A 26497-nucleotide genomic window follows, 5' to 3' on the forward strand; every position below is an offset into this window, starting at 1 on the left:
TGTAGCACCGTTTAATAATTGCAGAGCAGATGTTGAAGGGCTCTCAGGGGACAGTATCCTGACAAATAAGATATGGGTGCAATTATGACACGTAAGATGAAATGTGGAATGCATCAACCCACTCATCCAAGCCCTGCAACAGTACTGTGCATTGCTGGCAGCAGAAACATCAGAATGGCCACTGGAAAGCATGCTGCGCGCTCAAAACCAGCCAAAAATGTGCAGTAAAAATCTGATAGATAGGCTGCCATCCACTTTTCCCTATTTTAGGGAGCAGAGGAGATCACTGCCTAAAACCACCATTGGGCCATCCACAAAGCAGCCTGAAACCACTTGTAAAAAGCAATGCTGATTGCCAAAAGCAACACAGAGCTGTTTGGGAATTCATTTTCTTGATTGTCAAATTGTGCTAAAATCATGGCTCACAAATCACCAAAAAGATCCAACCTTCTTGTTGGGTGTTCCACATTATTCTACTGCAAGAATCCACATCAATACAATGGGCCTCATTACGACCCAGGCGGTAAGTTACCGCCTGGGTCGTACCTTTACCACCATGGCGTAAACTACGTTTACGCCATGGTGGTTGGCGGACTTACCGCCCCATTCCGAGGTTGGCGGGGCGGCAAGTCCCCAATCCCCATTTACCCTTCCCCATTCCCATTTTTGCCCCATAGGGCATAATGGGAGTGGGGAAGGCGTTAATTACGCCACCGTAAATTACAGTGGCGTAATTAACAGCAAGGTCCCTTAGCGCCATGGATTTTAACACCTGCTAAAAGCAGGTGTTAAATCCTCCATGGCGCTAAGGGACCTCGGAATCAGGCGGTAAGGGTCGGCGCTGTTTACGCCGCCGTAAACCCCTTACCGCCTGGGTCCTAATGAGGCCCAATGTCAGCAAGAATCATATGCTATCAAGCTAAATCTCCTTTTAAAGATAGGCAGCTGTCAAAAATGGGTGTAGTACCGTTACTCGCCTCTGTCAGGTGCTGGCGATTTATAATTCTAACAGGAGAACTGGTGTTTCAGAAGTTAAATATGCCAAAGAAGAGAATTCCATCAAAATGCCATATAGAGTGCCACACAGGATTTCATTGTTGAAAACGACTTGATTTAAAGATATGTTGCTTATTGTGAGTTTATAAATGTTATTTTTTACAAGGAGCTATGTTGCAATTGACTAGAAGGAATCTGATTTAATTAAAACTTCAAGAGGCCTTCTGTCCATGGGAACCCTTCACACCTTGTCCTTCCTACCAACAGGGGAGGATATCGCATGGACATGTTAATTAGAACTGTTGTGAGTGGAGGAGATTTCCCCTGCTGGCAGGAAAAAGAGAAAATAGATTCCTTGACTGAACAGAACATGCTAAATTTGGGAATAACTGTCAACAACAACTGCTCTGGGAGAGACAGGCCATGTGACATCTGAGTCAAGCCAGATTCTGGGGGCAGAGACAAACCATTGTAGATTCAGAGAGCCCAGCAAATATGTGTTTCATGAAATTGCTTATAAACAAAGCGTACCAAGCTGACAGAAATGTCAAACTTTGAGATGGTTAATATGAAAAATTCACTCACAATTTAAGACTAAGTTGGACGTCATGCGATGTTCTGAGTCCAAACTCCCGGATTTATTAATATTGCAGCTGTAGTGTTTTTGCTATGAACATAAGAACTTACAGTAATATGCCCAGGGAGGATCTGCATGCATGTATCAAATTTGGTGCAGAACCAAGATTGCGAAACCCACCAAAAGCGCAAATAAGTTGTCATTTCTGAACCCAAGCTCGTAGGAACATGGGACTTGAATAGAGACGTGCCTTCATTCATATGTGATGTCTATATGTGTTATGAACAACTTGTGTATCTGGTAAATATCTTTTTTAGGGAAAAAATGTTTTTCCATGTAAAAGCAGAGCAGAGGGATTTCAGCTAAGCCATATACACAGCATCATGATGACACCTCATGACACACTGATCATTTTCTCCACTCAGGGGACAGCTCTGACCTATCAAATCCTTAGGGGGTTAGAAAGTCAGCCTTCACACCCACTTTGGAAACAGATAAATAGAGACTGCTTAGGATAGATAGGGGACACACCTTTAAACTACTGAACTGATTCCTGCGCAGCACCCTGCCGAAAGACTCCAGAGACCAGAACCTAGAATCCAGACTCCAGACTCCAGATCTAGAACCAACTCTAGAACCAAACTCTAGAACCTTGAAGCAGAGAGGCCTAATCCAGAGCTGAATCCTCTTCAGCAGGCCTCGGAATCTTTTGCAACCTGATTCTCAACAGCCGGGCTGTGCTGTCTGCTTCTAGTCAAGAACCCTGTGCTAGAACCAAGATCCAGAGAATGCAGAGCTGTATCCAGGACCCGCTTGATCCAGTCTAAGAGGCCACATAGACCGCTGTGCAGTGCTGATCGCAGACCAGGGTGCCTGACCTGTCCGGTGGTGAGAGAACCGCAGCCCAATCCCTTGACCAGATCTTGACAGGGCCCAATTCCATTTCATTCCAAAACTAGGAGTGAGTATCTATTCTAGAAATGTACAGAACCAATCTCTTAGTTTAAAGTAATCCTATTCCAATCATGTTAACCTGTCCAGAACTGCATTATAGAATCTTGTGTCCATCCTGTTGTTGGTAAATCTCTAAGGTGCATGTGTCATTTCTGAAATCTTGACTTTATTTCTGAAAATCTACCTTCACAAAAACATCTGTATCTTTTGAACCGCACTTCCTATAAGCGAAATGTAACTGTCATTTTAAAGCTAACATCCAATTCATTATAGTTTTTCCGTAATCGCGATTTACGCACGCAGAAAAATAGCCGCGAATAGCAATTTAGCTCCATTTCACCATTTGTAAAAATAGCTGCTTCTTGCTTTCCACTGCTGAATTTCGTTTCCAATTTGATAATCATTCATGAATCATTGCTAGTGTTGACCTGAACCAATCTAAAGTAACTATCACTCATCCTGAATCTCTTTAGCGAATTAAAATCAATTTAGCATATTTTCCCATCCATTGCAATCACATTCAAAAGCATTTTGACCTGTGTTTTAAAATCATTCCTGTGTCTCTCTAAGCTTGCTGGGGAAACTGGAATTGAACTGCATCCAGGATTGTATTCCTGAAACCTGTGTGCCCTCATTTCCATCTCTTCATATTGCATATGGGGGGATTGAGTAGTCACAGGGGAAAAAGTGATCATATTATCTTTTGTTCAAATCATATCAAGTTTATTTCTGTGTTGCATTCTTTCCCATTAATCCATTTCCTTGAATCACATAAAGTATTCTCTGCTAAAGTATCCTTCATATCCATACTCCACAAGTGATTAAAGGGATGGTTACTTTTGTAATATTATCCATTGTTGATAACCGTCCATATTCATAAGTGTGCTATTAGAATATTATTTTGCTCATAAAATTGTGATATATATTGTTTAATTCTTCAAATAAATCTTTTAATTTGCAAAACAAACCTACTTCTTGGCTCAGTGAGGTCAGGTGGATTCAAAGAGAGGGGCGTTATACAAGGGTTCATCATCCAGATTTAAAGAACTTTGACATAGCAATATATAAAAAAGGGCTTCTATTGGGCATCCCATCCTAAGCATTGACTTAGTTGGATTGCTGGATTGAAGTCATTTACAGATTGGGGGCCCGGTAGCCGGGGATTCTGGATTAGAACTACCACTTGTGCAGCTTAATACAGTGTGCTAACTAATAGGATACATAAATCCTGTTGGGCTACCACGCTGTGTTACACTATAAAAGCACCCCTCAAAAAAGAACGCTCTCAGGAAACGGTCTGTTTTACAAAATAAAATAACAATCTTCTGTAAGTCAGGAAGGAAATCAATTTCCGGAATGGCGACATTGGTAGACATCAAGATAGCTAGAGAGCACCTTTGCATAAGTTGTTTGTGAGAGGTGAATGGACTGAGCAGGACCAGAATGTGTGGTTGCAGGCAATCACACAACAGATCACTGCAACTGGGTTAGATAACTGGAAAGATCAGGGTCCCTTACACGTGGCCCTGAGTGAACTATATATGGCCCCGAAGGACAAGTATGAGCACGACAAGATAGTTAGGATAGCGGCATATTTATATTTATATATGGGAGCCATACAGGACAAATGTACTGAAGACCAAGACCTGGCAAGTAGGCAACTGATGGCATTAGAGAAGGCCCAATCTGACCTGGACTCTTCTGAGCAGAGGCTGCAGAGGAGCCAGGAGTCAGAAAACGAAAGTAGGCAGTACATCATTAAAATCAAAGAGGACATGGGTATCCTGCAATAGGAAAGGGCAGACCAGGATATCAGAATTCTGGCCTTACAGAAGGAGTACCGAGAAGTTTGGAATCCCTACTGCAGAGCCAGAAAAAGCTGGAGCAACAACTGGATTTCAATAGGGCATCCACAGAGCAGGTAGCCACCCTGCAAAGCCATCTAGATAGAGTGAAGGCAGAGAGCAATACGCTGATTTTGAAAGACCTGGACACCCAGGCAGAGTTTGATGAAAAGCGCCAGAAAGCTGGTGCCCTTCAAAGGCAGAGGGTCGACCTGGCGGCACAGAGGCAGGCTCTTACTCAGGAAAGGGATACCTTAGGCCAGGAAGTCTGCCACTTAAAATGGAAGCTGGAAGAAAATCACCTGGCGCTCCAGGGACTGGGTGACCTCCAAAAAGAGCATCAAAACTTTTTAGAGCACACCAGGAGGGTGGAAGATGCTCTGGCAAGAAAAGAGCAGGCTAGTAGGGACGGGACCCAGGAGGTAACCCTCCTGCAGCAAAGACTGGCCCAGTATTCCGGGACCAACCAGGAAGCACAGAGGGAAAATGAAGCCCTCTGTCAGCACAATGATAGGCTCCAGCAACAGGTAGCCATGCAGGAGAGACTGAAAGAGTCTAGTAAGGCCTTGATTGAGGAACTGAAAGCACAGGCTCTTGCAGGGCAACAGGGAGCAGGGGCTGATAGAGATGAGGTTCGCTCGGAAAGGGAAACACCTGAGCATAACCTCAGGAGCCCTAGTACCAGAGGCCTTTACCTCTCACAGTCCCTGGACTCTGCCAACCCCATGTCCCCGGGTGCACATGAGCCCAGGGCCGTGGGGATGGCAGATTACTATCCAGCCAGAAGTATGGGGCTCATAGGCCAGTACCTCCCAGGAATGGATGGGCGGGCATCCGGGTATGGGCACCCAAGTACAGTGAAGTTTAGTGGGGAACCCCAGGAGAGTAGGCCCACTAAGGGCATCCTGAAAACCTCTGCCCAGTTAGGTCAGTGGGGGGTACCCATCAAATCCGGGCAGCAAAGAGGAATCTGAAGACTCCTCTGAGCGTCCCAGGACACAAGAGACTAGGTCCCCACATTCTGCCAGCCATTCCTAGGCTCGCAGAATCCGGTAAAACCTGGAAGATCAGACAGGAACCTCTGGGAGCAGTGCTTCTGAGTCAGAGGATGAATGTATCAGGGTTTACCGAACCAAGAAGGCCAATAAGGCAAAAAGGGCCTTGCTTAAGGACCCCTTAAAACAGATCAAAGCAATAAGGACCGTCATCACTCCTTATCACAAGAACACCAAGTATTCTGTTTGGGAACACTTGGAGCTCTTTGAGCAAATGATGGAGACATTCCATTTGAAAGACAGCAGTAGCTGCATTTATGATGTAAAATGGACATTCTCCCCAGGATACTCCAGTTTCTTTGCGGACTGGAGGACCAAAACCATTCAAGATGGTCCACATATAGGGCAGCCATCTTAAAGCACTTTTCTGTTCATAGAAATCTCCAAGAGGCTCGCAAGGCAGCCTACAATTTGCAGTGTGGGGAGGTTCAGGCCCCACAAGAATTTGTGCAGGAGTTGAAGCGTGCCTTTGCGCAGACTACCAAAAGGGGGCGGACGGACAGTAAAGAATTTGTTAACACTTTTTTCCATGCCTTACCCAAATACATCATAACACAGCTAGTGAGAGATTTTCATGAGAAAAGGTCACTAGACTGGGTCATTGAACAGGCCACCCGAATCTCTGAGGTGCAGAAGCCCATAGAAAATAAAACAAATGCTCCGAAAAGCCCCAAACCGTCCAGCACCCCTGCCGCTGCTAAGGTGGCAGAGGTAAAGGTTGCCCCCATTTTAGATTTGGAGATGGGGGGGCCTAAAAACCTGCCTGCACCGAATAATTCTAAGCCCAGAAGGCCCTCGGGCCAGTCACAGACAGGGAGCCAAGGAGGTAGTCCCACAAATGGGGTCTCTGACTCCCCTGACTATGTAAATCCCTGCTACAAGTAGAAACCGACCCATCCTGGGTTATGTGTGGACTCCTCCAGCCCAAGGGGGAGATCCAACCAAGCACCTAACCCAGGGAACTTCCCTCCTAACTTCCCCCAGGAGGGCAGAAATTCACCAAATCCTGGGCAGAACATTTTCCCCAGGTATCCACAAAATTTCCAACCCCAAAATCATCCATCCTTCTTTCCCCACTTCCCTGAGCCCAGACCACCTAATCCCAGAGAGGGGAGGCCAAGGGTGGAGGGGTACCCAAATCTTCCCAACCCGGGGTACTACCAGAGAAGGGATAGCTACCCTTCCCGGGATCAGCCCAGGGGAGAAAACAGAACCCCGTATCAGCCTGAGCGGGTTTCACAGATCGAGCGACAGGTCCAAAACATGGCACAGGATCTGGGTCGCATTCTGAGGGCTCAGCAGAACCCTCAGATGGGCATGCTGGCGCCGAATGCCCCAAACTCTGGACCTGGTGCTCCAGAACAATGATGGGGGCAGCACCCCGACAGCTCACCGGTTCCCAGGGAGGAGGCACAAGGGGAAGGGGGGTGTAAAGCCTTGGAGGAAGCTTCCTTCCCCACTTGTAAACAGCCCCTGGAAACCCAGAAACAGGAAACAAAATCTCCTACCCCTGAAAGTCTGCCACCCAAGGAGCAGAGGGGGGGTAGGAGAAACAAAGGACCCAAACAGACCCACTTTGAGGAGGAGGTACAGATATTCCAATTTGAAGGAGAGGGATCCTCAGAGGATTCTGGGAAAAGAATCTTCTCCTTCAGAGATAGGGGAACTCCTCCCAAAGAAAAATGGGTCCCAAGGGATTCACATCCAGACTGGGTAGATGTGGGGACTGAGCTAGCGCCGCCCATCATCCCATCCCAGAACCAACAGCAAGAAAATCCCCTGGTTCAAACCCATCCTGGTGACTGCCTCCAAAAAGGGGGGGGTGGCCCAGAACCGGAACCAGGGGAACCCAAAACTTCTCCTATTTCTAGTTGACAACTTTTTCTTTCAGATTCCCAAGACTCCCCACAGAATTCTGCCCAAATCTCTTCTCTCTCCATGTCCAAAACCAGAAAATTAGCCCACCAGTGTTCCAAAAATGTGCATTATCTGTGCCCCCTTGTGGAGAAGGAGGGAAGATACTATGCCCCGGTAGAAGTACAGGGGCAGGGGACAATTTTGGCACTGGTGGAAACTGGATCCGAAGCTACCCTTCTGTCCAAAAAGGCCTTTGATTAACTGAATTCAGGTAGGGGGGAGAAATACCAAATTCATCTCACCTCTCTTCCTGGACAACTTCAGAACTTTGACGGGAAGGAAATTCCCATCGAGGGGACTGCGGATTTGGACATTAAAATTGGGCGTCACAAGGTGAAACAACCGGTCATAGTAGTGACTCCAGAGGGCACCCCTTGTTTACTAGGGAATGACCTCCTGAGAAGATTGTCACCCCAAATAGATTGCATAACAAGGTCCTCTGGACCCAGACTAGCCGACCAATAAAGTTGAAACAGAGTGTCAACCATGTTAGTTTAAACTGCACATGCCATATGGTTGAACAAAAATCTGACCAAGTAGAATTTCACTTCTAGAACAACCAAATTCCAGACGTGACAGTAATTGCAGTAGGACAACAGACTGGTGATGGGGGGGTCCTCTCTATTTCTGAAAATCAACCTTCCTTCCAGTTTAAGGTGGTATTCCACACTGGAAGGAAACACTCTGAAATTCTTTACCAATCCACAATCAGACATTCCCATTCCTAAAGTCCAGAAAGATGTGAAATCAGCTCAGAGCCTGGCTGATATTCAGCAAATTGGAGAGCAGTTGTTCATCCCTGTTCAGTTAAATGATGGGATGGACTCTGTTCTTGCCCGAGTGTGTGTGAACAACGGTAAGAGCTTCATCAGCGAAGCCATGTTCCGCCAACTCCCAAAAGATCCAGCCATTCCCACATTCAAACTGATAGACAAATGGGAAATGGATCGGAAAGCACCCAATTCCAAACATCTCCTGCCAAGCAGGTGTATGTTCAAAATCACCACTGGCAACAAGAGCATAGTCCATAATTGTTGGGTTGTGCGAGACGTCACTGCCGTCTTTTACTTAGGCAGTGACATTCTCAATCGCTTTGCCATTAGTTTGGACCTAATAAACTTCGAAGCTTGGTCCCGATTAGTGGATAATCCCATGGGCTTTGATTACAAAGAGAAAGCATTTAGGTCAGCTCAACTGCTGACTTATGCAGTTGAAATTCAGATTGGAGAGGAAGTCACCATCCCAGAAAGGACCCGACAATTCGCCTGGAAAGTGAAAGTTAAAAGAGGACAAAAATTGAAAAACCCTGATGCTTATATTCATCTAATTGCTTCTCTCCAACAGCAAGGGTTGGGGGTAAACCCAACACCATTAGTCAATATAGAACAACACACCATTCCAATAGAGGTGTATAACAATGACTTAAAGAGTATCACTCTAGCCGCAGGCACCATTATTGGAATGGCGGTTGATGACCGACATTTTTCCATTGACTTAGGAAATGAACTGTTAGGACCAATCCCCAAGGACTGTTTTGGCAGTGACAGTGATGACAATACAACACCAGACAGGATCTTTACCCGGCATGGGGGGAACTTCCGGGTGTACACTTCCTGCCCTTATCGTAAGGAAGATGTGACAAGTGACTTCAGGAGGGATGAGGTGATTTTTCAGGTCCATGAAGGCTGCCTTTCCCACCTGAAGCCACCAGTCCAAATCAGCACTCTGACCAGGGACTTCTCCACCCAGCTGGAGGAGGCTGCTGAGATAGTAAAACCAGAAGTTTTTCCAGGCTTCAGGCAGATGGTTGAAGAGAGAGTCAACCTAGCTGATGCCTGTGTGACTCTGGAGCAGAAGCAAAAGCTGAAACAAGTTTTCTTGGATTTTTAAGATCTCTTTGCGGTGGACTCATATGAATGTGGTCGCACCGACATCCACACAACAACAATTCCCACTGACCCGGGCATGACTCCAGTTTTTGTGAAGCAATATCACTTGCCTCTTGCATCAATGGAGTCCCTTACTGAAATAATTAAGAACCTTGAGTCCCGCGGGATCATCCGTCCAGTCCACAGCACCTTCAATAATCTGGTGCTGGGGATATTAAAGCCAAACGGCCAGTGGAGACTCTGCGCCAACCTTAGGGAGCTCAACAAACAGGTCCATACTTCCCGATGGCCTCTTCCCTACATTGACCAGGGGCTGGCCCAGATCCAGGGTTCACAGGTATTCACTGCAATAGACCTGACCAATGGATACTGGACTGTGTCTGTCAGTAGGGAGGACCAATAAAAGCTGGCTTTTACCTTTGGGGGCCAGCAGTACACATGGACCTGGACTCCCTTCGGATACCTCAACTCTGATAATGAGTTCAACATTTTCCTACATAAGGCCATGCCCGACCTGGATGCGAGGGGTAGTCTGGCTTATGTAGATGATGTCCTCATCAAAAGCTCAACTGTTGAGGAACACATAGCGGAGATCTGTTATGTTCTGACACAGTTGAGGGCCGCCAGAGCAAAACTTTCCTTCCAAAAAGCACAGTGGTGTAGAACTCGTGTTAATTTCTTGGGGCATGAGATTACTCCTCAGGGTCTCTGTCCCCAGGAAAAGAAAGTGGAAGCACTTCAGAAACTGAAAGACCCCACAACTCTGCGGGAACTAAGGAGCCTCCTGCGACTGACTAATTACAGCAGAAAGTTCATTGAGGGCTACGCAGAGATCAGCAGACCCCCGATTCATCTCTTAAAGGGGGGGGGTCAAGTGGGAATGGGGTCCAGAACAATACGAGGCAGTAAGACAGCTCAAAAGAAGCCTCTCAAAAGCGCCTTGTCTAGCTTACCCTGTCCGAAACAAGGAGTTTTTCTTGGAGACAGGGTTCTCTAATACATGCTTGACTGCAGTATTATACCAAAAGCATGACAAGGTCAATAAAGTAATCTCCTATGCGAGTAAAACTTTATCCTCTGTGGAGGAATAATTCAACGACTGTGAGAAGGCACTCCTGGCAACGGTGTGGGCGTTGTAGAATTACCGCCCGTTCATCCAGGGGGAACACATCATGGTGGAGACTCCACACCAGCCTTTGCAATATCTCCAAAGTGACAGAACCCGGGCCAGAAATTCTGTCAATGCAAGTCTTTCCTGTGGAGGTCAGATAAGGCCAAAACAAGAAGAGTCCTCTCGCGCAAGGTCTGGCTGACTTGCATGATTGTGTCAGAGAAAACGGTCTCGAGGACGAAAGTCTAAAAATCAAGGACAACATGGAGACATACCTTAATTCCCCACACAAAGTCTTTGAAGAAGACAAGTTTGAGGGAATGCCCACTGTCTATGTGGATGGACGCTCATACCATGTTGAGAACAGAGGGGAAAAAGAATTTGTGGCCGGCGTAGTGAATGCATGGGTGAATGAGCCTCCAGAACCCTCTGCTGGGTACAAGATTGGTCCCCGAAGTAGTCAGGTGGCAGCGTTGTGCATCAAGCCATCTTCACTGCTGTCCAACATCAACTCCACAAACTGGTCATAATCACAGATTCGGATTATGTACTGTACGGGTTCTTGGAGCACCTGGTTAACTGGAAAACCAGAGGCATGCTATGTGCTAACAACAAATCCTTGAAACGTGGGAAGTTAATTCAAAATATTGATGATCTAGTCACCTCGAATGGGATGACCATCTACTGGAAAAAAGATCAAGAGTCATTCCAAAGTAGAGGGACCAGACAAAACTGGAAATGACTTAGCTGATCAGCTGGCCAAAACTGGGGCCATCCAAGGGGATCTAATAGAGATCGAGTCACTGTTGGGGGAAATCCAGGTCACTGCTATCACTAGGTCCCAGACAAATGCTCACAATGATCTTTCAACTGCACAATGGAGTAAGGAGACCCCAGATGCTGATTTGAGTACGGCTCAGAAAGGGGATCCAATAATTGGTAAGTTTTACCAACACATTGAGGACCCTGAGAACTTTCCCCTGACAGATACCGATTACATAGGGAAAGAGGACCTCGAGTGTTGATGAAATGTCCAAAAATGTTCTGAATCCAAGACGGTTTGTTGGTAAGGAAATCCCAAGCTGGCCATGATCAGTGGGTGGTTCCTACCTCATTCCGAAGCCTGATGTTAAGTCACGCCCATGATGCGGCCACAGCCGGTCATAGGGGTTTCATACAACACTTGAAATCTTAAGAGAGGTTGCATACTGGCCACACATGGGGCAGGACCTCGACCAATACTTGAAGGGGTGTCTTGTGTGTGCACAATTTCAGCCAGCATCCCTCACACAACGAGCGCCTCTCCAAAAGAGGGGGATGACACTGCCATGGTCAGATTTGCAAGTGGACTTTATAGGGCCCGTGATTCGATCCTCCTGGGGGAATAAGTACATGTTGACTGTGACATGCTTGTTTACTAAATGGATGGAATGTTTCCCGGCCCCAAACTGCAAGGTAGAAACAGCAGCTGCCCTGATTATCAACCACATCTTTTCACGTTTTGGACTACCCCAAAGGATTGAGTCAGACAGAGGTAGCCATTTCACCAGCAAAGTAATGACAAAGATGTGGGAGATACTTGGGGTTAAAAGGAAGCTACATATTGCTTACCAGCTAGCCTCTAGTGGGGTAGTAGAACGTTACAACAAAACCATTGTGAGAATCTTAAAAAAGTTTGTGGCAGATTCTGGGCCAAGTTGGGATATCCGATTACCTTTTGTCCTAATGGCCATCAGATCTACCCCTTCATCTGCAACTAAAATGTCAACATTTGAGCTGATGACTGGACGCAGGATGGTGCTTCACCAGCATCTGCTTTACAGGACCCAAGAGCAGACATTGATCAATGCCTCCACAACTCATGAGTATATTGAAAATGTAAGAAAACACCTTCAACATGCTTTTGCCTATCCTCAGCGAAATCTAGAAAGATCAGCCAATAGCATGAAGACCCACTATGACTTGAAGACTACTAGGAAAGAATACAATGTAGGAGACCGGATTTATCTATACAATTTCCAAAGGAACCAGGCCAAACAACGGAAATTTCTGCCTACCTGGAAGGGACCTTTTGAAATTGTAGACAAGATCTCACCAGTCGCCTACAAGATCCGCATCCCCAAAGGCAGTTTGGCAGAGGTGGAAGATAAATGGGTCCATATTAATCAGCTAAAGTGTTGCCATCCAGACACATTCTGCAGCAACTGCAGGAGTCCTCTGGAACCCCAGAGGGGGCCACTCCAGATCAATAAAATTCCAACCCTAAAATATTCCACATATAGTCTATAAAATACAATAATAAGAATGCACATGTCTCCTGATTCATAAAATGTATATGCCCACCCCACTACATTAATGGTGGTGGGGAAATGTCTATGAATATGTTGTTGCCTTGTTGCTTTGTCATCCTAGGAGAGATAAACTATGGAGACTGACCAAGGAGGACGACCGGGGACCGGGAGCAAAGATCCGAGGGGCTCGGGATATCGCTCAATACTCCCATCAGGACTGGCGAGGAGAACCGATTGAGAACACAAAGAAATCCAAGTTATGGACAACTGCGTCCCCTGCACACTTTCCAAAGAGGCCAAAGGCCTAAGTAAATTTAATCATACAATTATGAGATTAATCAGGGGCTTAAATTTCAAAATAATTTTCACAAGCATCTATAAAGAACATATACAGATAATAGATTAATCAGATTACCTATTTTTCAAAAGAGAATCACTTTTAAATTTTCGCTTCAAAATATCAAACTGCAATTTTGGAAAAAATTAACAATAATCAAAGATGAGTAACACCTCACTTGTGTTATTGGCAACCTGGTTATGGTTATAGTCTCAAACCTCTAATAATCCAACATTGAGGGGGGATGATGCTTATGTTGGGTGTTTATTTTACGGAATAACTTGCCAATTTTCCCATGTGGTTTCCTCGAGGAAAGGATGATTACATTCTCCTGAGGTAAAGTAAAGCATGAACAATAAAAAATAAGGAAGGGGTTTAGATAGAATTAAATTGGTGTCGGAGGGTGTCGGAGGGTGTCCCCATCCATCATCACTTACTTGATCCATTTTACGTTGCTCGCGCGTGCGCGAGTGATGTTACCTCTTCTGACGCCGCTCGCACATGCATCCATTTACCATTTAAAAACAGAGCAGCAGACGAGACGGTCGGAAAGTAGCCCTTCCTGACCGCGTCTCTGCATTAGATCTTGGATCAAGTAAGTGATGATGAATGGGGACCCCCTCCTACAAGAGAATGATTCTCAAAACGCGTTGGGCGAACAGAGAAAAAATCATTAAAAAGGAGAAGACCATCTTTCTCTAAAAGAAAACGACTTATTGAATGTTCTTTTTGAAAAAAAAATCTATTTATTAATTTTCTTATGAAACTGAACACAGTTGAATCTTCAGAGACACTAAACCTATTTCTCATTAATCTCATAATTGTATGATTAAATTTACTTAGGCCTTTGGCCTCTTTGGAAAGTGTGCAGGGGACGCAGTTGTCCATAACTTGGATTTCTTTGTGTTCTATATTGTATTCCGGCCTAGGTACCAAGGCTGAGTCCTTCTCCCCTGCACCTTGAATATTACTACCTTACCCCAAGAACGTATATCCTCAATTTTACATTGAATTGATATTGAATATTGGTGTGCAAGTGTAATTTGGTGTTTTGTTAGAGGAGAACCGATTGATCCACCCCTCATGGAGGAAAAGACGATGGACTTTGCCATTTTGGAATTCGGAGAGATGAGGCCGACATCCCAGTCTTGCGAGTTCCATTGATTGACAATCAACGCCATCGCAAGAGGGGGGCTTATGGGATGCATCAACCCACTCATCCAAGCCCTGCAACTGTATTGTGCTTTGCTGGCAGCAGAAACATCAGAATGGCCACTGGAAAGCATGCTGCTCGCTCAAAACCAGCCAAAAATGCGCAGTAAAAATCTGAAAGATAGGCTGCCATCCACTTTTGCCTATCTTAGGGAGCACAGGAGATCACTGCCTAAAACCACCATTGGGCCATCCACAAAAGTAGCCTGAAACCACTTGGAAAAAGCAAAGCTGATTGCCAAAAGCAACACAGAGCTGTTTGGGAATTCATTTTCTTGATTGTCAAAATGTGCTAAAATCATGGCTCACAAATCACCAAAAAGATCCAACCTTCTTGTTGGGTGTTCCACATTATTCTACTGCAAGAATCCACATCAATACATTGTCAGCAAGAATCATATGCTATCAAGCTAAATCTCCTTTTAAAGATAGGCAGCTGTCAAAAATGGGTGTAGTACCGTTACTCGCCTCTGTCAGGTGCTGGCGATTTATAATTCTAACAGGAGAACTGGTGTTTCAGAAGTTAAATATGCCAAAGAAGAGAATTCCATCAAAATGCCGTATAGAGTGCCGCACAGAGATTTCATTGTTGAAAAAGACTTGATTTAAAGATATGTTGCTTATTGTGAGTTTATAAATGTTATTTTTTGCAAAGAGCTATGTTGAAATTGACTAGAAGGAATCTTATTTAATTAAAACTTCAAGAGGTCTTCTGTCCATGGGAACCCTTCACACCTTGTCCTTCCTACCAACAGGAGAGGATATCGCATTGACATGTTAATTAGAACTGTTGTGAGAGGAGGAGATTTCCCCTGCTGGCAGGAAAAAGAGACAATAGATTCCTTGACTGAATAGAATATGCTAAATTTGGGTGTAACTGTCAACAACAACTGCTCTGGGAGAGACAGGCCATGTGACCTCTGAGTCAGGCTAGATTCTGGGGGCGGAGGCAAACCATTGTGGATTCAGAGAGCCCAGCAAATATGTGTTTTATGAAATTGCTTATAAACAAAGCGTACCAAGCTGACAGAAATGTCAAACTTTGAGACGGTTAATATGAAAAATTCACTCACAATTTAAGACTAAACTGGACGTCGTGCGATGTTCTGAGTCCAAACTCATGGATTTATTAATATTGCAGCTGTAGTGTTTTTGCTATGAACATAAGAATTTACAGTAATATGCCCAGGGAGGATCTGCATGCATGTATCAAATTTGGTGCAGAAGCAATATTGTGAAACCCACCAAAAGCATGAATCAGTTGTCATTTCTGAACCCAAGCTCATAGGAAGATGGGACTTGAACAGAGACGTGCCTTCATTAATCTGTGATGTGTATATGTATTATTAACAACTTGTGTATCTGGGAAATATGTTTTTTGGGAAAAATTGATTTTCCATGTAAAAGCAGAGGGGAGGGATTTCAGCTAAGCCATATACACAGCATCATGATGACACCTCATGACACGCTGATCATTTTCTCCATTCAGGGGACAGGAGATTCTCTGACCTATCTAATCCTTAGGGGGTTGGCCATAGAAAGTCAGCCTTCACACCCACTTTGAAAACAGATAAATAGAGACTGCTTAGGACAGATAGGAGACACACCTTTCCACTACTCAACTGATTCCTGCGCAGCACCCTGCGGAAAGACTCCAGAGACCAGAACTTAGAATTCAGAATCCAGATCTAGAACCAACTCTAGAACCAAACTCTAGAACCTTGAAGCAGAGAGGCCTAATCTAATAGCTGAATCCTCTTCAGCAGGCCTCAGAATCTTTTGCAACCTGATTCTCAACAGCCGGGCTGTGCTGTTTGCTTCTAGCTAAGAACCCTGAGCTAGAACCAAGATCCAGAGAAAGCAGAGCTGTATCCAGGACCCGCTTGATTCAATTCTAAGAGGCCGCGCAGACTGCCGTGCAGTGCTGATCGCAGACCAGGGTGCCTGACCTGTCCGGTGGCGAGAGAACCGCAGCCCAATCCGTTGACCAGATCTTGGTGGGGGCAATTTACGTTCCATTCCAAAACTAGGAGTGAGTATCTAGTCTAGAACTGTACAGAACCAATCTCTTAGTTTAAAGTAATCCTATTCCAACCATTTTAACCTGTCAGGAACTGCATTATAGAATCTTGTGTCCATCCTGTTGTTGGTAAATCTCTAAGGAGCATCTGTCATTTCTGAAATCTTGACTTTATTTCTGAAAATCTACCTTCACAAAAACATCCGTATCTTTTGAACCGCACGTCCTATAAGCGAAATGTAACTGTCATTTTAAAGCTAAAATCCTAAGCTGTCCAACAACGACATTCCAATTCATTATAGTTTTTCCATAATCGCGATGTACGCACGCGGAAAAATTGCAGCGAATTGCAGTTTAGCTCCATTTCACCGCTTGTAAAAATAGCTGCTTCTTGCTTTCCACTGCTGAATTTCGTTTCCATTTTGATAATCATTCATGAATCATTGCTAGTGTTGACCTGAACCAATCTAAAGTAACTATCACTCATCCTGAATCTCTTTAGTGAATTAAAATCAATTTAGCATATTTTCCCATCCATTGCAATCACATTCAAAAGCATTTTGATCTGTGTTTTAAAATCATTCCTGTGTCTCTCTAAGCTTGCTGGGGAAACTGGAATTGAACTGCATCCAGGATTGTATTCCTGAAACCTGTGTGCCATCATTTCCATCTCTTCATATTGCATAGGGGCGGAGTGAGTAGTCACAGGGGAAAAAGTGATCATATTATCTTTTGTTGAAATCATATCAAGTTTATTTCTGTGTTGCATTTTTTCCCATTATTGCATTTCCTTGAATCACATAAACTATTCTCCGCCACAGTATCCTTCATATCCATACTCCATAAGTGATTAAAGAGATGGTTACTATGTAATACTATCCATTGTTGATTACCGTTCATATTCATAAGTGTGCTATTAGAATATTATTTTGTTCATAAAAGTGTGATATATATATATATTGTTTAATTCTTCAAATAAATCTTTTAATTTGCAAAACAAACCTACTTCTTGGCTCAGTGAGGTCAGGGGGATACAAAGAGAGGGGCGTTATACAAGGGTTCATCATCCAGATTTAAATAACTTAGACATAGCAATATATAAAAAAGAGCTTCCATTGGACATCCCATCCTAAGCATTTACTTAGTTGGATTGCTGGATTGAATTCACTTACAGAAAGAAGATTACCTTATTGCTTACATTCAGAACATTCAAGAGCGTTGGACTCTTGAAATGAGGGAACCGTGGGAAAGAATGCTGGAATTATTTTATCACATTTTATGTCAAGGGTTGCCAGAGCAAGTACAGAGGCAAATGAAAAAGCAAGTGGGGATGGAAGCGAAGCCATGGGTTGAAATACAGCTGATTATAGTGCACCACTGTGGGCTATTACAGGAGAAAAACAAGAAGAAATAAGAGGCGAGGAAAATTGAGGAAGCTAAATTAGTTCAGAAGAAATTGTCAAAGTATGCCATAGAAGGGACAGTATTAACAAGCAAAGGGTTGGGAACACAGCAAGTACTGGGTACATTGCAGGCGATTAATCAGTGCCCGATGGACCATGGAGGTAATGGGTTCATGCCACGAGGCAGAGGCATGGGCTGTAGAGGAAGGGGAGGATTCCAAAGTAATCAAGGTAGTTTCCAGAATGCACAGAATGAGAATCAGAATGTGCAAGAAGGATTCAACCAAGGGGGATTAGCCAGGCGGCCTCCCCCTGTAGGTTGGACTTGTGGGATGACAGGTCATATTGCACACGTATGTGGGAGTCAAGGGAATGTACAGAATGGCCAATTCTCAAGAGGGGGACAGCATATCCTCCACCATATAGCACACAAACTAGGGAATGGTTTGCCCACGATCAGACAGTGTATCAGAGACAAGCTCTGCAAATGCAACATTCACTGCAACCACTGTAAGTGCAATTCAGTCCACCGCAAGGGCAGTCACAATGCGTCCCCTTGCAGACACAACAGTATGCAAACCCGAGACAATTAGTGACACGCAGAATAGGAGGTGCCACTGTAGTGGGAGGGAATCCTTTTACAGGTACATGGGTATGCATATACGCACAATAGGACAGCTCACAGGGCGACTTGTGTTCAGTACTATCAGTGACACTAGACCCCCAAGAGGAATCAAGGGTTGATGTGACGAAAGGAGGCAAATCTTTTTCTTTTTTTAGTAGACACTGGGGCTACTCATTCATGTATACAAGAGGGAAAATATCAAATTTTGGAAATTGCCATTATTGCTCAAGGGTTCTCTGGAGATACGAGTTGAGTTCCTTTTACCAATGAATTACCAGTCTCTTTAGGAGAGTTTGACATGTCTGTTTCATTATTGTATTCACGACTGACACTGGTTAACATTTTTGGAAGAGATTTGATGACAAACCTTAACATGACGATTTATTTTACTGACAAAGAGGAGTGTGTTCCACTCCTGGAATAAACTACATAAATGTGGGCGAATTTATACTGGCATTCAAAGGGCAAGTGGTTCTGCAAGGTGTACCAGTAGAGCCAGAGGTTTTTCTTTATGGGATGAGCAGTCACTTGACATGGTTACCTGGCTTAGTTGGAAAAACTATGAGGATAACTGACAAATTCTTATTTAGACCACAGATACCTATGGACGAAGTGGGGGGACAGACTATCCCTCTAGAATTAGAAGCAGCCATAGTCCAAAGGGAAATGGCGATGCTTGAAGGAAAGGATGATGAGGGTAGACCATGGAGAACAGTAATAGCTCTCAAAGAAGGGTGCAGGTTGACTGACATTATTGATGATGACATGTTTAGAGATGATCCAACAGTCGATAAAGAAGTGTTCTTTATGAGCATCACATACTGGATAAGAATATAGAAAAGGGAAATTCCACAGCAAATGACAACAATGCGGCAGCGTCCAGCATTTTTTGATGAAGACTTGGAGAAGTTGCCAAGTGTCCTATGGACCACAGGCCCTTATGATGCAGGACTATTTAAGGAAATGGGAGAAGTTCAAATAAAGCTGACATCAGGGGCAATTTTACCCCGAGCAAAACAGTACCCTATGTCTCGAGAGGCAGATGAGGGTATAGTCAAAACTATTTCAGCACTGATGAAACAAGGTATTCTGGTGCCATCAAAATCACTGTGCAATACCGCGGTGTATCATGTGAAGAAATCAAAGGGAGAATCGTGGAGATTCATACAGGACATGAGACTGATTAACCAGATTGTAGAGGCAGAGTTTGCTTTAGTTCCTAACCTGGCAACGATAGTATGCAGTATCCCAGTGGTATCACAGTGATTGATTTGAAAATTGATGTTCCGTCAGACTCGCCTGAAACACATTAGGCTGCCTCAAGGGTACTGTGAGTCTCCATCTATCTTTAATAGGGTCCTACAGGTGGATTTAGGCAATATTGATTTGTAAAGCGCAGTGATACAGTACATACATGACATTTTAATTTGTAGCACTACAGCAGATGAGTGCAGACAGGACTCGATTCAGTTGATGACTATTCTAGCAGACAAGGGATACAAAGTAGACAAAGAGAAGCTGCAGTATTGTCAAGAAAAGGTGTTATAAACAGGGCAGTTGATTTCACATGAGGGAAAGAAGGTGACACCTGAAAGGGCTGAGGCGATTATGAAAACCACAAACCCCCACACAATGAAACAGATGCTACCATTTTTGGGGCTATGCAATTAGAACCTGGGTGTTTGATTACAGTTTGTACACAAGACCCCTTTCACAGGCTTTAAAGAAAGCACAGGTGAATGGTGTTACAATAGAATGGACTGAGGAAATGGAGGAATGATTTGAGGAGTTGAAGAAAGCAATTTGCACAGCTTCTGTTTTGGGAATACCCAATTATGCTGAAGAGTTTTTCATATTTTCATACACGAAGGGGACAGTCATGACTGCAGTGCTTACACAGAGGACCACATTGGGGCATAAACCTGTAGCATATTACAATGGGATTTTAGATCCAGTTATGAAAGGACACTATCGGTGCAAACAGTCAATGGCAGCTGCCGCCTTCGCAATTGAGAATTCTACAAATATTGTAATAAGCTGCTCTATGACGCCTATTGTGGAACATGCTTTGTTTTCCATTTTAGAGAAATCCAAGGGTAAATTGGCATCTCAGAGAGCTTCTGTTTATGAAGTAATCATTTCGAATCCAACGATCAAAATGGTCAGATGTAAAATAGTGACTCCAGCCACATTTGTAGCTGAGCCAGTGGCAGAGAGTGATCATGTGCATGACTTTGCGAATTATGTTGAATTTTATGATGATATACCTTGCATAAAAGAGAATGCTTTGTCAGGAGAGGAAATTCTTTTCATTGATGGTTCTTTGAAAATTGATCAGACAAGTGGAGAAAGGCATTCTGGCGCAGCTGGAGTGAGGCATAGAGCAAATGGTGAGTTTGAAATTGTAGCAAGTGCCAGACTACCATCTCACTTTTCAGTGCAAGCAGCAGAATTGGTAGCGCTCATTGTCATGCTCAAGAATCACGAAGGGCAGAAAGTGACGGTGTACAGGGACTCTGCCTATGTGACGTCAACCGTACATGCAGGGCTAGCACGTTGGAAAAGGAGGGACTAACTCTGAGCAGATGGCACTCCAGTGCAGGACACATTCTTATTGGACAGGCTTATTAAGGCACTGCAATTCCCAGTAGCCAGAGCGATAGTTAAATGCGCAGATTTGATCTCTTGCTGGAACGAACCCGCAGACGCAGAAGCCAAAGGGTTGCATATTCACCAGATATCTCAAGTTATGATACTCCAAATCTCAAAGAGAAGGTAGTCAAGATAGATTAATCGTAATACGAGAAGGGTTTAATCATTTGCCAAAAACCCAATTAAGGGGAATTCAGGGAAGTGCACTGCAAGAAGAGCAGGAATTGTGGAAGTGAAGGGGGTGTTCTTTATCCCCCCACAGAAGCCTTATGGTGACAGGATAGCACTGGAAAGCCAGTAATGCCAGTGGCATTATTAAAGATTGCACTAGAACAGTTGCATTACTCCACGCATGTGACTAGGGAGAGACTTGATGCAACAATTGCGGAAGATTGATTGGTTCCGAATCTGTTAGAGCACGTTGCATTCTGTGTAGTGAATTGCATTGTATGTCAGAAGTTTACAGCTGGGCATACACTGAGAACGATTAGAGGAGTAATTGTTTGACGGAATGGTCCTTTTCAGCATTTACATATTGACTATGTTGGTATGCTGCAGCTGTGTAATGGATACAGGTATCTGATAGTGGTGGTGTGTCACTTCTCTAGGTGGATCAACGCAGGTCCATGTACACATCCTGATGCCACTTGCACAGCAACGTTTTTAGTATGTGAAATCTTTCCAAGATGGGGAGTGTGTGAAGTGCTGAGATCCGATAATTGTACCCCATTTTGGTAATGAAGTGTTTCGAACAGATTGGACTATTGTTGTGCATCAAGCACTAGTTATCTTATGTTTATCACCTGCAAGTGAACTGGATATGTGAGAGACTCAATGGCCTACTTAAAGAAAGGATTGCCAAGCTCAAGCTAACGTTGAAAAAGGGATGGCTATATTGCATGTCCGTATCTTTATATGCCCTAAGGAATCAGCCCGGGTCAGACCACCACCTCACACCCCACAAACTAGTAACAGGGAGGCTATTGCAGTTCCCAGATCTATTGAAGCTGCCAGAGTAAAAGTGTTTTTTCCTGAAATAATTGAAGTAAAAATGAGGAATGTTGAAGATGGTACGATTTTGGGGAATGAGTAAGCCCAACCAATGCCAATGCCACAAGTGGTGGGGGTTAATAAGTTGGTTTGTGATATACATATGTGCGACTATACATTGTGTCTTTCTTTTTCTCCTGTTTACCATCCCTCGTTATATTGATGCTCCTATTGAAATAGAGACTACTATGGTTCCCCCCACCATGGGAACTACTCTTGGTTTGCTCAGTCACACTGCGGAAGATGTTTCTATGTTCTTCCCCACAAAATGAACTCTTTATGATATTCTACATGATTATTGAATGAACCGAGCATTGGGGAGATACAAGAGAAGTGCAGAGGAAGATAATGATGTGATAAACACTTATCTAGTTAATGCAGTACACTTGGGTAATAACATGTACCAGCAAATGAAAAAGGCGGGAAAGAGTACATCTAAGGAGGGTTGCTATGTGTGTTCCCTAATACCTTATACCATGGGATCCTTCAAAATATTCATAGCTACAGAAGTACCAGTGAAGGAAGCTCATTGCCTGATGCATGTCATGCTTTGTCTGACAAAAGGTCAGTGCCAGGGTCGAACAGTTTCCATAGTATGGATGTATAAAGCAACATCTCAAAGAGAAGACAATTATTTGCAAGATTTAAAGACAAGAGAGAAGCCAGGAACAAGGTATCAAATAATAAAATATGAACAGCCCGGAACAAGTGGAGTTGGAATCAAGATTGAAGAAACAAGATTATGCAATGCAAAGATAATAATGGGAAGGAACTATGAGAATGTTGGGAAAGAGGTCAACTACAAATCAAAGGAACAGTGCTTACTCGTGAAATATGGGCTGTACGACTGGTTGTGTGCAAAGCAGCACTAACTGGACAGACGGAAGGCATTGTGGCAAATGCAGAAAAAGAATGGCCAAATATTCCAAACATGTTGATATGAGTCGACAAGAAAGGATGACCATTGCATCTACTACCTCTAAAGAGTGTCCTTATGTTTCAGAAATAACGGCACAAGGAAAGTCAGAGAGAATCACCAATGTGGCCGACTTTTTCATGTACCAGGCATGAAGAAAGGGACAGCCGTCCTAATGGATCATTATTGGGCTTGTGGGTCCAGAGCCTACATGAAGCTGCCAAGGGCTGGTGAGAGACGTGTTCCTTGGTGTTAATCCATGTTCCAGCATTAGTGATTCCACAGAGTGACCTGAACATTGGTGAAGTTCCGAATGCAGATGCCCATTTGAGAAGGAGAAGTGCGCCCACATTTCTCAGCTGAACAAAGAGGGAGAACTATTTCTCGGCGAAATCCATAGAAGTATTTGATGTTATTCCATATGAGCACAGGTTGTTTAGCCAGACTGCTGCAGTATTCAAGACTATCCGTATTCCATGAATCCAGATGATGTTCAATGCAAAGTGGTTGAAAAAAACTCACTGGGAGCTCCTGCAGACAATCAACACTACCATAAAGGGATTCAATACTATCAAAGAAGAATTGAGGGCCATACGACTGATGACCCTGCTGAATAGGTATGTCCTTGACATAATCACAGCGATGGATGCAGGAGTTTGCGCCAAAATCGGGCCATCATGTTGCACGTTCATACTTTCAAACAACGGCAGGAATGGGACTTTGACAGAGCCCATAACGTTGCTGACGAAACTGCACGACCAGATGGAAGATGAGACAGAGGCCATTGCAGATGACGGTTGGTTTGTGTCTATCTTCTCATGGGTTTCAAAATGGATGGCGAACATTTTCTTGGAGCAGTATTAGTGATGATAATGTTTGGATTATGTGTGATCAAGATAATACTTACACAGTGCAAGAGGACAGCAAAGAAGGCAGTACGAATGAAGATCATGATCGATTCTGAATCAGGGTTTGGACCCAAGGAGTTGACAGATAAAGGTATCAGAAAATATATAGAGGCAAGCATCCTAGCACCTGAGGGAACAAAGTTCCTACATCCAAGGAATCACAAGAAGTATGTGGGACGATGGGTCTATTGTAATCCGAATGGACAGTGCAGCTTCATGACCTGGAGGGTAGATGAATATGTAAAATCAGCAGGATCCCTATAAGAAGTAGTGAAGATTAGGGCCAAGAAGAAACACTTCTTCAAGAGAAGAAATCAAAATTTGGAGGTTAATGAAGGTGTGGTCAATGAATCAACCAGAGGGGGGAGTGTACAGGAGCAGCCGAATGCCACTGCAGGAAGTCCCGCCCCTCTCCTACCAATATGTTGGAAGCCAGAAATCATGCCATGCATGACACCAGTGGTTGTGCCTATTCCACAGAGAGTCTTTGAGAAAAGGTATCCATTAAGAAAATCCTATCTGATGTATCCCTGTAGAGATGACAATCTCTTGGTAGAGGTCCCCGAAGGAATATGAAGATGAAATAAAGAGTGGCTGAAGAAGAAAATGTACAGACCTTATGGAATCTCTTTAAAATTACTTGCATTAGAGGTGGGCACAAGTTGTCCACCTGACTCTAGAGACCCAATCACAACCCGATCCCTTATAGAAAGTATGCCTACATGATCCCTTTAAGCCAATCGTAACCCTGCATAGGATTTTCTTATTTGCCACATAGTATGGAATCTGATGACATCTGATGACAAAGTAAAGAATCAAGTAAAATTTCATATGTGAACTAAAGAGTGCATGTGTGAAGAGCACTGCAGAAAATACAAGCCGTTTAATAACTATACAGATGCAGCAACACAAGTAGACAAAGTAATCATAGAGGCTAACTATACGTAGTGAATAGACTGCAGGTAGTGCCGCCATTATCTAAAATCTGGACTTTAGTGTCACAACATCGCGTTTTTACTATATAAATGTAATGTATTTATGAAAGGCTTTGAGGTCTCGATTGAGATTATGCTGTGCGACGTCCGTTGATGTCGTAACTCCTGTAACCTGTTCTAGACAATTGATAATAAAACAGTTAAAAGACTTTGCCTTCTTCCTGAGTTGTTTTATTTGGTGTAAGAGATACTCAGCATCCTATCTAATGCACCATAAGCTACTTATCTAAGGGCCATAAACTAACAATTAGTTAAACAAAGATGGCCAATATGATGTTATTGTTCTCCTTCACCTTCAACTTCATATTATTTCATGTATCTCCCTCCCACACTCTCCAAATTAAATCCAATTATTTGTTTACCTCTCTCTCTCAACTAATTTCAATTTGATTTTCTGCTGCTCCACCAAATGAAACAGAGAATTTTCTACCTCTCCCTCAACTAAATCCTATTCCTTAAACTGCTCTGGAAACTTCCTGTTTCTTCCTAAACATGACTGACCCTGCATGTCGCCATGCATAGCCCATTTATAGCTATCAAATCATTAATACGTCGCAATTCCACTGCTCAGCAGGCTGGATGTCAATGTATCCAGGAGGGTGTGCAGTCTCTTTCAGTTTGGTCTGATTTCCTTGTTTTCACTTCTGATGATATTCTTTTAACTATTAATCATCTTAAGTCTGCCTCGCCTCTTGATCCCATTCTCATATCGCTTCTTCAACCTATAGCCATTCCCATATCGGTTCTTCAACCTATAGCCATTCCCATATCGGTTCTTCAACCTATAGCCACTGGGCTGGACTCTGGGTCCACCGGTTTTACCTTTTCATTACTCAAACACGCTTTGGTGTTCCCTCTGCTCAAAAAACCTTTACTGGACCCCTCTCTTCCTGCTAATTATTGACTGATTTCATTGCTTCCGTTCTTTATGAAATTACTTGAGGGTCTTATCACTCCTATTCTCTCTTCTTTTCTTGAACACACTTCTTTTTGTGATCCTATTAAATCTGGTTTCTATCCTGGCCCCGGCACTGAGTTGGTGCTTGTCTCTGTGATTGACCACCTTGCCAGGCTGGCTGACAGTGGGGGTGTGGGTGCTCTGATTATTTTAGAGCTGTCAGCATCATTCAATACCATCGACCACACCATCCTGCTAGGTCGGCTGGCCGGGTGGGCATCACCAGACGAGTTCTGACTGGGTACCAGTGTTTCCTATTGGATCAGTCTCTCTCTCTTTCTGTCCCTCCTTTCAAGTCAGTCCCAGTCAGTTGTGGTGTTCCTCAGGGTTCAGCTCTGTCTCCCATTCTTTTTAATGTTTATGTGCAGCCACTCGCCAAACTGATTAATTCTCAAGGTTTTTGTTGCTATACATATGCGTACGACACAAATTGTGGTCCGTCTTGACATTAAACAATCGGGAGCAGCTACCAAACTCTGAGTCTGCCTTGAGTCAGTGGGCAGTTGGGTGTGCCTTAACTGGCTAAAGCTCAACAGGGATAGAACCGAGATATTGGTGGTTGGGTCTTCTACTGCATCCTCGCTCTGCACTACGTATTTCTGTCTCTCTTCTCTTGGCCAATTTCCTACTCCTGTGACCACCGTGAAAGACCTGGGTGTGAAGATCTCGGCCTCCCTTTCTATGGAGACTCAAATCAGCTTGGTCTGCCGGACTGGCAACTCCACACTTAAAGTTTTTCTGAAAGTTCTTTCTGTCTTTCCATCTTCATGCGCTGGTTGTTGCTTCT

The sequence above is a fragment of the Ambystoma mexicanum genome, chromosome 4p (assembly GCF_040938575.1).
Source record: "Ambystoma mexicanum isolate Mex_15411 chromosome 4p, UKY_AmexF1_1, whole genome shotgun sequence".
Classification (NCBI taxonomy): domain Eukaryota; kingdom Metazoa; phylum Chordata; class Amphibia; order Caudata; family Ambystomatidae; genus Ambystoma; species Ambystoma mexicanum.